This window comes from Coptis chinensis, chromosome 6, assembly GCF_015680905.1.
Source record: "Coptis chinensis isolate HL-2020 chromosome 6, ASM1568090v1, whole genome shotgun sequence".
NCBI classification, from domain to species: Eukaryota; Viridiplantae; Streptophyta; class Magnoliopsida; order Ranunculales; family Ranunculaceae; genus Coptis; species Coptis chinensis.
In genome coordinates, this window is record NC_141461.1 from 78,740,934 (window position 1) to 78,752,754 (window position 11,821).

The following is an 11,821-nucleotide window of genomic DNA, read 5'->3' on the forward strand; positions in this document are numbered from 1 at the left end:
ATCAAGTAACATGTGTTGTTTGAGCCTCTTCTTGTTTGATTGATGTTTGTGATGTGGTTGAAGTGTTTGAACAATATTCTCTTTTTGCTCGAGTTGATACTGATACTGATATTGATACACTTTATATTTTTATGATGGGGATACTGAGGTCGTTTTTCTAGGATAACTTGGGGGCCTCATGTATCTAACTGAAATTGTATGTAATTAGCAATACTTAAATTACTTACTTGTTGGAATTTTGCTTGAAGCATGCATGTGATTGTTCTGTTGTTTTTGATTTGTTGATGGACAACCTGTGTTGCATCGTAGTCGTATTGATGAATTGCTTGACTTTGCTAGGTCGTCTGATTTGTTATAGGTCGTAAAGTGTTTGCGTACGACCTGATATATTTGCGTGGTTGGTACCTAGGTTTCGCCTTGTCCCTAGGTGTACGCCCTGATTCGTTCCTTTTGGATGAACTTTTGATTGATATAATTAGCCTTTGAGTGGCCATTATATTTTAGTCTAACTTAACACTTTTGTGAGGTCGTAAGTTGACTTGGGGTCCTTTTGGGGGTCCCCTGGATTGTATTTGTCTGATAATTAGCCTTTGAGTGGCAATTACAGTTAAATCATATTTAACTCTGGTGTTGGTGTTAAGTTGATTTAAGGTCCTTTTGGGGGACATTGTTTGAATTGATTGAAATATAACCACTGTGTCGTTGTTGTTGAGTCGTTGTAGACTCTGCCTTTAATGTACGACCTGACATTGTGGTGACGTAGGTCGGGTTGCGTAGTGAGATGCATTATACTTATGTAATGCAAAAAATGACATCAATACTTGAAATGTTGATGAAACTTTACTTATATCGACTAATGTATTTGGAGAGCGCAAAAGAAAAACTTATTGATAAAATCGCTTTAGGTGAGCTGTATTCCAAGGTTGGGGAAGTATATTGATAAGAGCCCAAAACTGTAGTTTTAACCCTGTAACAGTCATACTATTAGACCAATTATGTGAGTAATAATTAAGAGTTAACACTGATCACGTGTTTTTATGCATTTCAGGCTTCAAAGTCCATTATGTGCAGAAATGTGCCACTTTAGCGAGATAAAGGAGCAAAGGTCGGTTACTAAGGAGTTCCGTGATTAAAGGCCAAGATTCAAGAAGACAAAGCCTTTCTAAAGCTCGGTCAAAAGCTGAAAAGTCGACGCGGGCAGAAACACTACTCGAAGTTAGTAGAACTTCCGAAGGCCATATCTTTGGACTTAGACCTCGGAATGGGGCCTACCTTATGTTAAAACGACCGACTCGGAAAGATCTTTCCAATGGTCTAAGCCTTGATCCAATCAGAGGAGCAGAAGTGGACGAAAAGTCTATTGAAGCCAACTGCAGTTGAAGAGGCCTTTTTGGACTGAAAGAATTGGGTTTTGGGCCTGATTCTCTAGCCCAAAACATGGCTCCAAGCCCATGCACGATTTTTGGATCTGAAAGTATAAAAACCAAAGCTTAACTCTTTGTTAATGGTAGATAGTTAGGTTAGAAAATAAAGGTAGCTTAGAATAGAAAGTAACCATTAGAATAGCTTCTAGATCTAGATTTAATTGTTTTTAATTAATTAAGTTTAGTTTCAAATCCAATTCTTGTTTTAGATTAAACTCTTAGAATCATTATTCTTAATTAGTTTGATAAAAAAAATAGCTATTTGTCAATTTCGATTCTTGTCATTTACATTGTGTTAGACCTGATTTCATTTATTACTTGTTATTCAATTCTTAGTTATTAATTAGATTTTAATTATTGTTTAATTTAGATTAGTAAATTTAAATTCTTTGTATTATGTTTAGTTTTAATTTAATCGAAAATAATTGCGTAATGATTCTCGGCTAAACCTCCATTGAGGGGGTTGAGAAGCCTTGATGAAAGCTTGACTCCGATTATCGTAGAGTCGTCGTAATTTCCTTTCCAATCTAGAAACGATTAGTTCACCATGAGAATTGGTTTAATCGTTCACATACTAGTTATGAATTGGTAGAAATGCCATGTGTAATTAGGGATTAGGAGAAACCATATTGTTCGAAGCGGCGATTCAAATTCGGATTCTGACGATTAAATGCCGTTAATAGGATTAAGTCGAGTTAAGGTGGAATCAATCCCCCCTCTAACTCCTTATCATCGAATCAACGTAGCATTCCCATAGTTGTTCTGATAATCGACTAGTTACATCTTGTGGGTAGTTGCATCGTAGTCTAGTTGCCACTTCGTAAATCTCTCATTAGACTTTAGAGTTAAAAGCACTTATACGTAGAGAACACAGCATGCACGGAAGGACTAGGAGTGGAATGAATCACTCTACTCCATTATATCTCATAGGATTGAGAGTAGAATCTTTGATAAAATATAGGCTCATAAGAAAGTTTTAGTTTACTTACGTTTTGAGTTCATCGTTCATTTCGTAGGTAAACTATTCAATTTTATGTTTATCAAATGGCGCCGCTGCCATCTTAGTTTCACTTTCGCATTGTTTTCGTAGTGTAAGTACTTTTCTTAAAGTCCCATTTCAGCCACCCACCCTTGTTTGATTCATACTGTGGTTGTCCGTTTCAGCATTGAAAACTTCCGAAAAAAAATTTGCACTGAGCGCGACTCTCGCCCAAGTGGAGCGCACCTGCGCCCAAGTTACTGGAAGCTGAGCGCGACCCGCCCTAAATCACTGTAACTTGAAGTTACACGGAGCGTGACCGCGCCCTATGCGAGCGCACCCGCGCCCTAAGCTAGATTTTTCCAGATTTCTACAGTTTTGATTCGAACTTTGATTTTTCAAGTTTTTCAGTGTTCTAACTTGTTATATACACTGAACACGCATAAACAAGACGTTATTCATAAGCGAAGCAAGGATGCAATCAGGTATTTCTTTCTTCCACACCGCGCATCTCCTGTTAGAGGTTTATACTAGTATATCATAATTGTTTGGAGTGTTGATGTGTTTAGCTAAATTTGGTCTTAGCCTTGTATGAGATTAAGGTCTGGCCGAATAAAAACACCGAACGTAATTACACAACAACGTTAACAAACAAGTCTATCTAGTATACCACCCACTACACCTCTAGCTACTATTTCACACACATCACCTGACACAATGCCCGACGAAGAAGAGACTCCTCTCTCTGACTTCTACAAAGCCTTGAGCGATAGCCCCAAATCTTGCATCGTTCTAGGACCCGATTGGGGATTTCGAATCCCCAAATATTTTAATTTGTTACCCGCTTTTCATGGATTAGACCATGAAAAACCTTATCGGACATCGCGTAGGATTGAACAAGTCCTAACAACATTCCACCATCCTACGGTTGGTGCGGAACAAATTAAACTAAGGGTATTCCCTTTCACCTTAGCCCGATAAGGCGACGTCTTGGTTAACTGCCCAAGCGCCCTAATTACGTGGACTCGTGGGCTAAACTTGTTGTTTGTTTATGGAACATTTTTACCCACCCCCTAAAGATGGATGAGATGCTTTCTAAGATTCATTTCTTTTCGACAAAATCCTCATGAATCATTTTCAGAGGCTTGGAATCGTTTCACCGATCTCCTTATAGAGTGTCCACATCATAACTTAGCGAAAGACACGTTAGTTCGTGCCTTTTCAAAGGACTTCTACACCACCATAAAGAAGTCCTAGACATAATGAATGAATGGGGTAGTTTCTTAAGCAAAGGAGCTTGGAGGCTTATAAATTTTTAGAGGATCAAACTAAAGCGAAATAACAACTGGGGGTAGTGGCGATATATCCGCTCCGCTAGTTCATCAAATCTGATTAAGGCCCAAGGTATGTTTGAAATTAAACACGATCCCGAACTTAAAACTCTAATGGAATCACTCACTAAAAAGGTAGAGGCCATTTCTGTTCAACAAAAGCTTATCCCCGTCATGAATGTAAATTCAAATCCATGTAGTTTCTGTTGGAGCCCTGAGCATCCCGACTTCCACTGTCCTATAGCCTATGAACAGGCTTGTTCCATTAATAGTGAACCTAACGCCCCTTGGAGACAAAATCCCAACTTCGGTTGGAGAAATAACCAACACGTCACACCTCTAGGGTACAATCATCAATATGTTAGGCCAACACAAAGTTTTAACAAGCTCCACCACGACACGGACAGGGTCAGGGTAATTTTAATAATTATAACAACCAAGTGCAACCTCGACAAGGTCAAGTACAAAGTCAAGGTAGTTATAATAATTATAATGCTAATAGAGGTATCGTTCCGGTAAATAATAGCTATCAAAATCCACCCATAAATAATTCACGGGAAATAGTTCGGTCACACCACCCGTGACTACTCGCCCACACAACCGGATCGTCTTGACACCTTCATACAAGTGAGCCAAAAACTTTTCCAAACCATGGCTCAATCTAACCAACGGCTTCTACAATCCGTTAATAATTTAACTTGACGGTTGGCTCAAGATAAAGCCCAACCCAAAGGTGTGTTTCCGTGTCCGCGAAATACCTAATCCTAAAACAACAAGTACAGCCTTTGAGGTAACCGATAATACTAGTAATGAATATGAAAATGTAGGTGAGCTAAAGGCCATCACCACTCTCCGTTCTGGCAGAGTGGTTGATAACAAAGTAACTATGCCTATAGTTACCCCACCAAGATAACTTACACCTGCTATTTTACTAGATACCGAAATAGAAACTGAAGAGCCTACCACTGTAGAGGTACCAGTTATAACACAACCTAAGAAATAGAAAGCCACGGTTAAACATCCAGGTGATACTATTGCTAAATATAGAAAGAAACCACTGTTTCCATAAAAATTAGCCGTGTTAACTAGGGATACTAATTATGAGGAGATTAGGGATGTTTTCAAGAATCTAACTATAAACCTTCCTTTCCTCGAAGCTATTAAAAAGCTACCATACCATGCTAAGTTTCTTAAGGAGTTGTGTACTACTAGGCGTAAGACCAATATACCAAAAGGCGCTTTTTAGCGAACAATTCCCAACTCTATCGAACATAATGGAATTGTTAAGTACAAGGACCACGGGTAGATCCCCATCTGCATAATGCACCTTAGGAGATTCTTATCACGACGACCGCGTTATTAGACTTGGGGGCTAGTGTTAACTTACTCCCGTTTTATTTGTATAAACAAATAGGTCTAGGCGAGATGCAACCCACTAAAATGGCGTTGCAATTAGGCGATCGGTCTATTAAGTATCCTAAGGGTGTCGTCGAAAATGTTACGGTAAAAGTTCAGGGATTTTTACTATCAGGCTGATTTTGTCATCCTCGATGAAGTGGATTAACGACTCTGTCCGATCATCTTAGGCGTCCTTTCACGGCAACCGCCAATGCGCTCATTAATTGCCGCGATGGTTCAATGTCCATGTCTTTTGGCCATCTTGTTTGTTGAAGTCAATGTTTTTCAAACAAAGACACGGTTACCCAATTCGATCATGGATGGAGAGGTTAGCATGATCGAGAGCTTTGCTCGAGATTATTTCAACAACACGTTCCATGATAATCATATGCCCAAATTTCTTTCCTTTGGAAGTTCAGACTCCAACATTTCCATCCCTACACTAGTCGATACACATATTACGGATGAGGATGAGATAGATGACTTTCTCAAAGATGTAGAGGACTATCATAGTAACGAGGATATGACCAATCTAGATGAGGAATTCGATGAGTTTCTTAGAGCAGGTGATGAATCACCCTATCAAGAACTACTTTGCACAACATACACCTCGACTTCCCTCCTTCCACCCTTTCAAAGGAATCTCGAGTTTGCAATCGATCCTTTTGTTTCTTCTGTGCTTCATAATTTTTTAAATCCACCTAGTAAACAAATAATTCAGAAGACAAAAGCATTTGACACCTTCATTTTCAGACTTGAAACAGTCCCTACACACACCATGAATGAGTTTTGTGCTAAACCCACATCCTCATTGTTTACATGCTGTCCTTCTACAGCTTATCCATATCCACCATATTCTCCACAACCATTCACTTTTCCACACTTATTTACTAGAACACCCACTCGTTCAAAAATGAAAAAGAAGGTGCATGCTAGGTTACGTAATAGGGTTATCCGACTTCGCTTTCATTTCACTAGGTTGCGTCATAGGAAATCTTGGTGCTTGATTGTGTTTGGATATGTTTTCTGTGATATTTATTTATGGAATGATCCACAACTATTTCGGTTGTTGATATATGATAAACTGCATGTTCATACATATGTTTAGATAAAGTCTCGAGTATCTGACTATAAACAACTCAACTTTTGTGTTTGGTGCATTTCCTTTCATTTCCATATATTGGTGAGTGCACCATTAAGGTAACCGGGCCCTCCCTACGGAGTGTGTGGCTGTAAGTACCGGATCCTAAGTCCACGTTTGACATAATTCACGTTTTCCACTCTTGCATATTTTCTCGGATTTTTAAGTCATGTTTCTCTATGGGGTGAATTATATCTTTCTTGTTTATTGTTTTTCTTTTTAAAAGTAACAATATATATATATATATAAAAAAATAAACATAGAAATCTAGGAAGTCTCGGAAATATGACTTTAAAAGACCCACTGCTAAAAAACAAATTTTCTAAGCTTTGTTCTAAAAAATTTGTTTGGGGGTGGGGTGTTCGTGTTTCCGTACTAGAATGTTTTATGTCCCATTAGAGTTGCTTATGCCGTTGAATTGTATTACGATTCGGGTTGACATAATCCATGAATTTAGAGTTCAATTGTTCGCATAACGTACGTCATGCACGCACTTTGAGGCATTTTCCACTATCTTATATGTCATCCACGGTCGGAATAGAGTGTTTTATGGATCATTAGATTGGAAATTCTCTCCTGATCAGTTCCATATCTCATTCACAAAAATCGGACCGGTAACGAAGCGGCAATTTTGATTTGAAGTTTCGCGAAAAATCGAAAAATTCAAAAATTTCGAATTAGGCTTGGGCCCAACCCGCGCCCTTACCTTTGCCCCAACAGTACTTCATCTTCCAAACCGCCATTAACGCCCACCAAGCTCCAAAAACCTAAAAAATAAAATAAAAAGAAAACCAAATTAACCCACGCCCACAGTTCAAATCCACTTCCAATCTTCTCAAAAAACCAAACGCCCACCAAATCCACCAACTTACATCACCAAAACCCACGAAAATTTAAAAAAAAATTTAAACTGTCGCGCCACCACCACGGTTTGCTTCAGTCGGTCGATTCAAATTCCACCACCACATCCCATTTAAACCCCCACTACATTCCAAACACTAAAATGGCTCAACAACGTCGAATTTTGCCGGAGCAAGCTTTTACTGGCGACCACTTCGCGCTGTTTTACGGTGACGAAATGATCAGTAGAGACTGGAATAGCTTGTGGTACTCGACTGAAGCCTTTTACCACGAAGACTTAGTCCGACGGTTTTACAACACGAAGGAGGTGGAGGGGACTAGAATTTTTGTAATGGTGGCGAAGAGGAGAAAGGAAGTAACTACTGGGTTGTTGGCGGAGATTCTAGGCATTCCGCCTAGAATCCATCTGGATGTCACGTTGTAGGAGTCCCAATATAATGGGGTAGAGCCACTGATGAACGTGACAGTTACCGAAGGGAACTACAATGCGAGATCGCATTGTGTTCGCCAGGCATCCCTAAGAACCAACCAACGGTGGCCGCATTTCGATGGATTGGTCGGGCGAACGCCCTGGGGAAGGAGAAGGTCGGCGACATCGGTCTGAAGCTGCCTCCACATTTTATGGATACTCGGGGAGCGAAGTACGAAGTTACGTATCTTGGAGTTTTTGCTTAGCATGATTAGGGGAGTAGGGAAGTCTGTTGCACCTCTCCCTATGTTGATAACCAAGATCATGCTGAAGTTGAGAGCAGCTCCGGCATCTGATAGGTCTTACATCACCCTGCACTGAAATCCTCGCATTTATAAGGAGTGTGTCCAACGAGTTTGGCGGTTGCCTGAGGATAGGATAGAGGACGAGGAAGATGGTGGAAATGAGAATGCCGAGGAGGATGGGGGAAATGAGAATGCCTCGGAGGATGAGGAGGACTTGACTTGTTTTGATGCGGATTCCCTGGAGAGGTGTTGGTCAGATACAGAACGCATCACCGTAATTCATCGTGGCATGCGTTCGCTCAACACTATCTGCGAAGACCTCCGGACTCGACAGGCAACTATCCATCATAACTTCGAGATCCGTACCCAGAGAGAGGATGAGAGGTGGGAACAGATGAGGGCCGAGCTAGAAGCTTTCGGCGTCGATTCAGGCCGACATGCTTGCACGATTCCCACCTCACGGGGATTCTCCTTCTGAGGACACACCATCGAGGCACGAGCGTTGTCGTCGAAAGACGAATGGTGCTGGCCCATCGGGAGCTCAGGAGCCATCCCTAGACCGTGTGCCCTCCGCTACCAGTACTGGAGTGATTAGGGATAGTATCGTTTGATGTTTCTATTTTTATTTGTAGTTTCATTATTGCCATTTATTTTAATGTAAGTTTTATTTCCGTAATTTGAATTTTGTAGTGAAATGTACTTCGAATGAAAATTATAATTTAATGCGGTTATTTTCATTATGCGTGGTTGTTTAATATTGATCATACCTTCCCAAATTGTTTGGGGGTGGTTTTATCTATTCCAGCATGATTTTTATATGACCCTCGTCTTAGAATTTATTGCGGAGTCAAGGTGAAAATATGGCCGTTTAGGCATATCTATGAATAAGTATCATGGTAGGATGAAATCTCGATTAAATAGGTAGATTCTATCATAAATTCAACCTAAAAGATACTAGGTTTGTTTTAGAATCAAGAAAATGAGTTGTTTCCGTTTTCGGGTTTGGAAATTTTGGTATTTCCGGAAACTGCCGTAAAAACCTTTTGGCAATTTCCTGATCCGGTTTAGCAACTTAAAACCTATATAAACTTCATACATTCTACACTCACAACTTACACTACACCTAACCTCCATCACTCACCTTTCACTCCCACGATTCCCGCGTTTTCGTCTCATTTTCGAAGTTTCAAGAACTCCGAAAGCGCTTTTCGTGCCCTAGAGGCGCCTTTTCGCTCTGCACTTTTTTTTTCAGATTTTTTGTCGAGGCTTTTCGCTTAAGGTGTGAGCGACCGCACTCAAACATTGGAATTCCAAATCTTCAGAGCGCACTCGCGCCCTGACTTCCGTGGACCTGAAAAATTCCATTTTTCTGCGGGTAGTTTCCGGATCATTCGCAGCTATTCTAGAGCGTAATTTTGAGATAACATCTCCAACATTGATACCGGACAGTCTTTCGAAGATTTGTTCCAAAGCACTACTTATGGTGCTTGGTTTCGCGAGGCGATCACATACGTTGGCTGGGAGCCGCTTATGGTAAGACCTGATGCACTTTATTCTCCAACACTAGCATCTTATTTTTACGATAACTGCATTTTCTTTGAAAGACCAGATGAAGAACAAGTGTTCTCCATCAACATTGATAATGAACCAATGGAAATTACGGGTTCTTGCTAGCATTTGTTCTTGGACTTGCTATGCCATTTGAAATACAAGACCCATGGTGCTATTGGGTAGATAATATGTATATCTACACTTACGATTTTTTGCATGAGTCGTATGGGCGGGCATTTTTCGATATCGAGGACCAAGGGGAATATAACGCGTCGCCTTTGGTAGCCTGTCCATGAACATAGGAACTGTTATGTTTTGGATCATGCTAAAATTTTTAGGGAATGGCGTTTTTCTTACGTGAATGATGCCACTTGCGGCGTCTTCTTCCTTGCTTTAGCCACGGGACGTATGTGTCATGACCTTCCCGAACCTTGATGTCTAGTTTAGCTCGATCCCATAGCATGAGGCATGACTACCTTCTTATGCCTGTACTAATTTCCCGTATTATGCTATGTTTCTTTCCTGTTTTTTGTATACGTTTCACAGATTGGATTACGGTCGCGACCGCACATGCGACCCACCAATAGTATTATTCGATCTTTCCGTGCAATGACTTGGCAAGGGTGGAGGATACAACCTCATCAGGTTGCACCCTACACCCCGTCATAGCAAGTGGCTCTTAATAGGTTAACAATAATAGATGATAAATGGCGGGAAGCCTGACAAATTATCATGGCATGGCAGGACGCGAAGGAACCTCACTTCTTTATGGAAGAAGAGGATGAGGAAGATGATGAGTAATGCGGGAGATAAGGTAAGTTTTCATTCTATTTAGTGTCTGCTTATGTCCCAAGCAATTTCATTCTTGTTAACCCCATAATGGGTAGAACTCTTATAGAGTTGAGTCAGTTTTTATTTCCTATATTAGTACGTTCTAACTTTGTTTTGCAGATGTTCCTGAATTTCACGCGCTTCAATGGTATTTTTCCTACCCTCTTTATATATATGCTTTGAGGACAAAGCATGCTTCTTGTTTGGGGGGGGGGGCATAGAAACACGTGTAATTAAGGCATCTGTTAGGATATAGATATGTATAATATGCATTTGTTTTCTAGTTAAAATTTTAAAAATTCAAAAATATAAATAAATAAGTTATGCTATACACTTAGGAATAGTGGTATTGTTTTCTTTCTCTATGCTCTTAACAATCTAGAAGTCTCACGTAACTTTTGCATCAGAATAATTTTTAGAAACTTAGGTTAATATGTAGGTAATAATCTTTGCATCTATCTATAAATATATTACATGAGTATCGATGATTGTTAGCAGTAAGTTTCTGAAATCTAGGCTAGAGTACTTATTCTACAAATTCTGTGAGAATATAGCCTAAAGCCTTATATGAGCGAAACATTTGAGAAATGACACAAGGGAGAAGTAAAATCCGGATAGAGATATCACCGTCCACTTGCTTGATCACTAAACCATATCTAAGCGAGAATTTAGGCCCTCTTTGGATCGATATAGCCAAAAATTCAAACCTATGAATTATTTTCGCTAATTAAGCCCATCTGAACCTTTCTTTAGCCTTCCATAAACCACAATTCTTTTACCCTGTTACAAAAACAAAACAAAATAAAAAAAATTCAACTTACCTAATCTAGAATAAGTCTGAGAATAGAATGAGTGAAGAAAGAAGAAGAGAAAAACACGTGTAAACAAAAATTAGTTAGTTGCTTGAGGAAAAGAAAAGAAGCTTCCATCCAAGGAAAAGAAAAAAATAGAAATAAATAAAAACTCTAAAAATAGAATAAAAGGGAGTCAAAAGCCAAAGAAAAGAAAAAGAAAAATATGGCTAAGGATGGAAACAAAGTATAGAAGCAAAAAAAAATAACAAGGTTTTCTCTAAGTTACATAATATGAAGACTCTATTATCTCAGACTTGTCCCTTTTGAATATCCATTTCTTTCCTTCTTAAACCATCTCCTAATCCCATGAACACCTAATAAAGACCTCTAGCTCAATTAGGAATAGGTTAGTGTGATAGTAAAGTGGCAGATGTGTTTGATCGATTTCGCTCCCTTGTTGTTATTGAGATTGTAAGGTAAAGTGTGCCCATTTTTGCATTAACCGGAGTAAATAAACTTGAGTGGAAAAATCAGAGTGTTGTATCTTGACTAATTTGTGAGAACCTACTTAAGGACGCTATCCCGAGTTTCAGAAACGAACCTGCTAGGCATTTCATAGTATTACTCATTGTATATATGTTTATTGTAGATGATTAATTATTATGTATATATTAGCTTAGGTTTCGACTTGATTACTCTATATGCATTGCTAGTGAGAGGTATAGTTAATTTAGAGCATGAATAAGGAAACAATAGTTTTATTTCTTAGTCGTTGTAGTATAGATGAAGTTTGTGAG

At 39.4% G+C, this 11,821-nt stretch overlaps 1 pseudogene; it reads right to left on the minus strand.

Moving 5' to 3' along the window:
* Positions 1-3,501: 3,501 nt before the first annotated feature.
* LOC147494650 (small nucleolar RNA R71) lies at positions 3,502-3,596 on the minus strand (annotated as a pseudogene).
* Between the last annotated feature and the right edge of the window lie 8,225 nt (positions 3,597-11,821).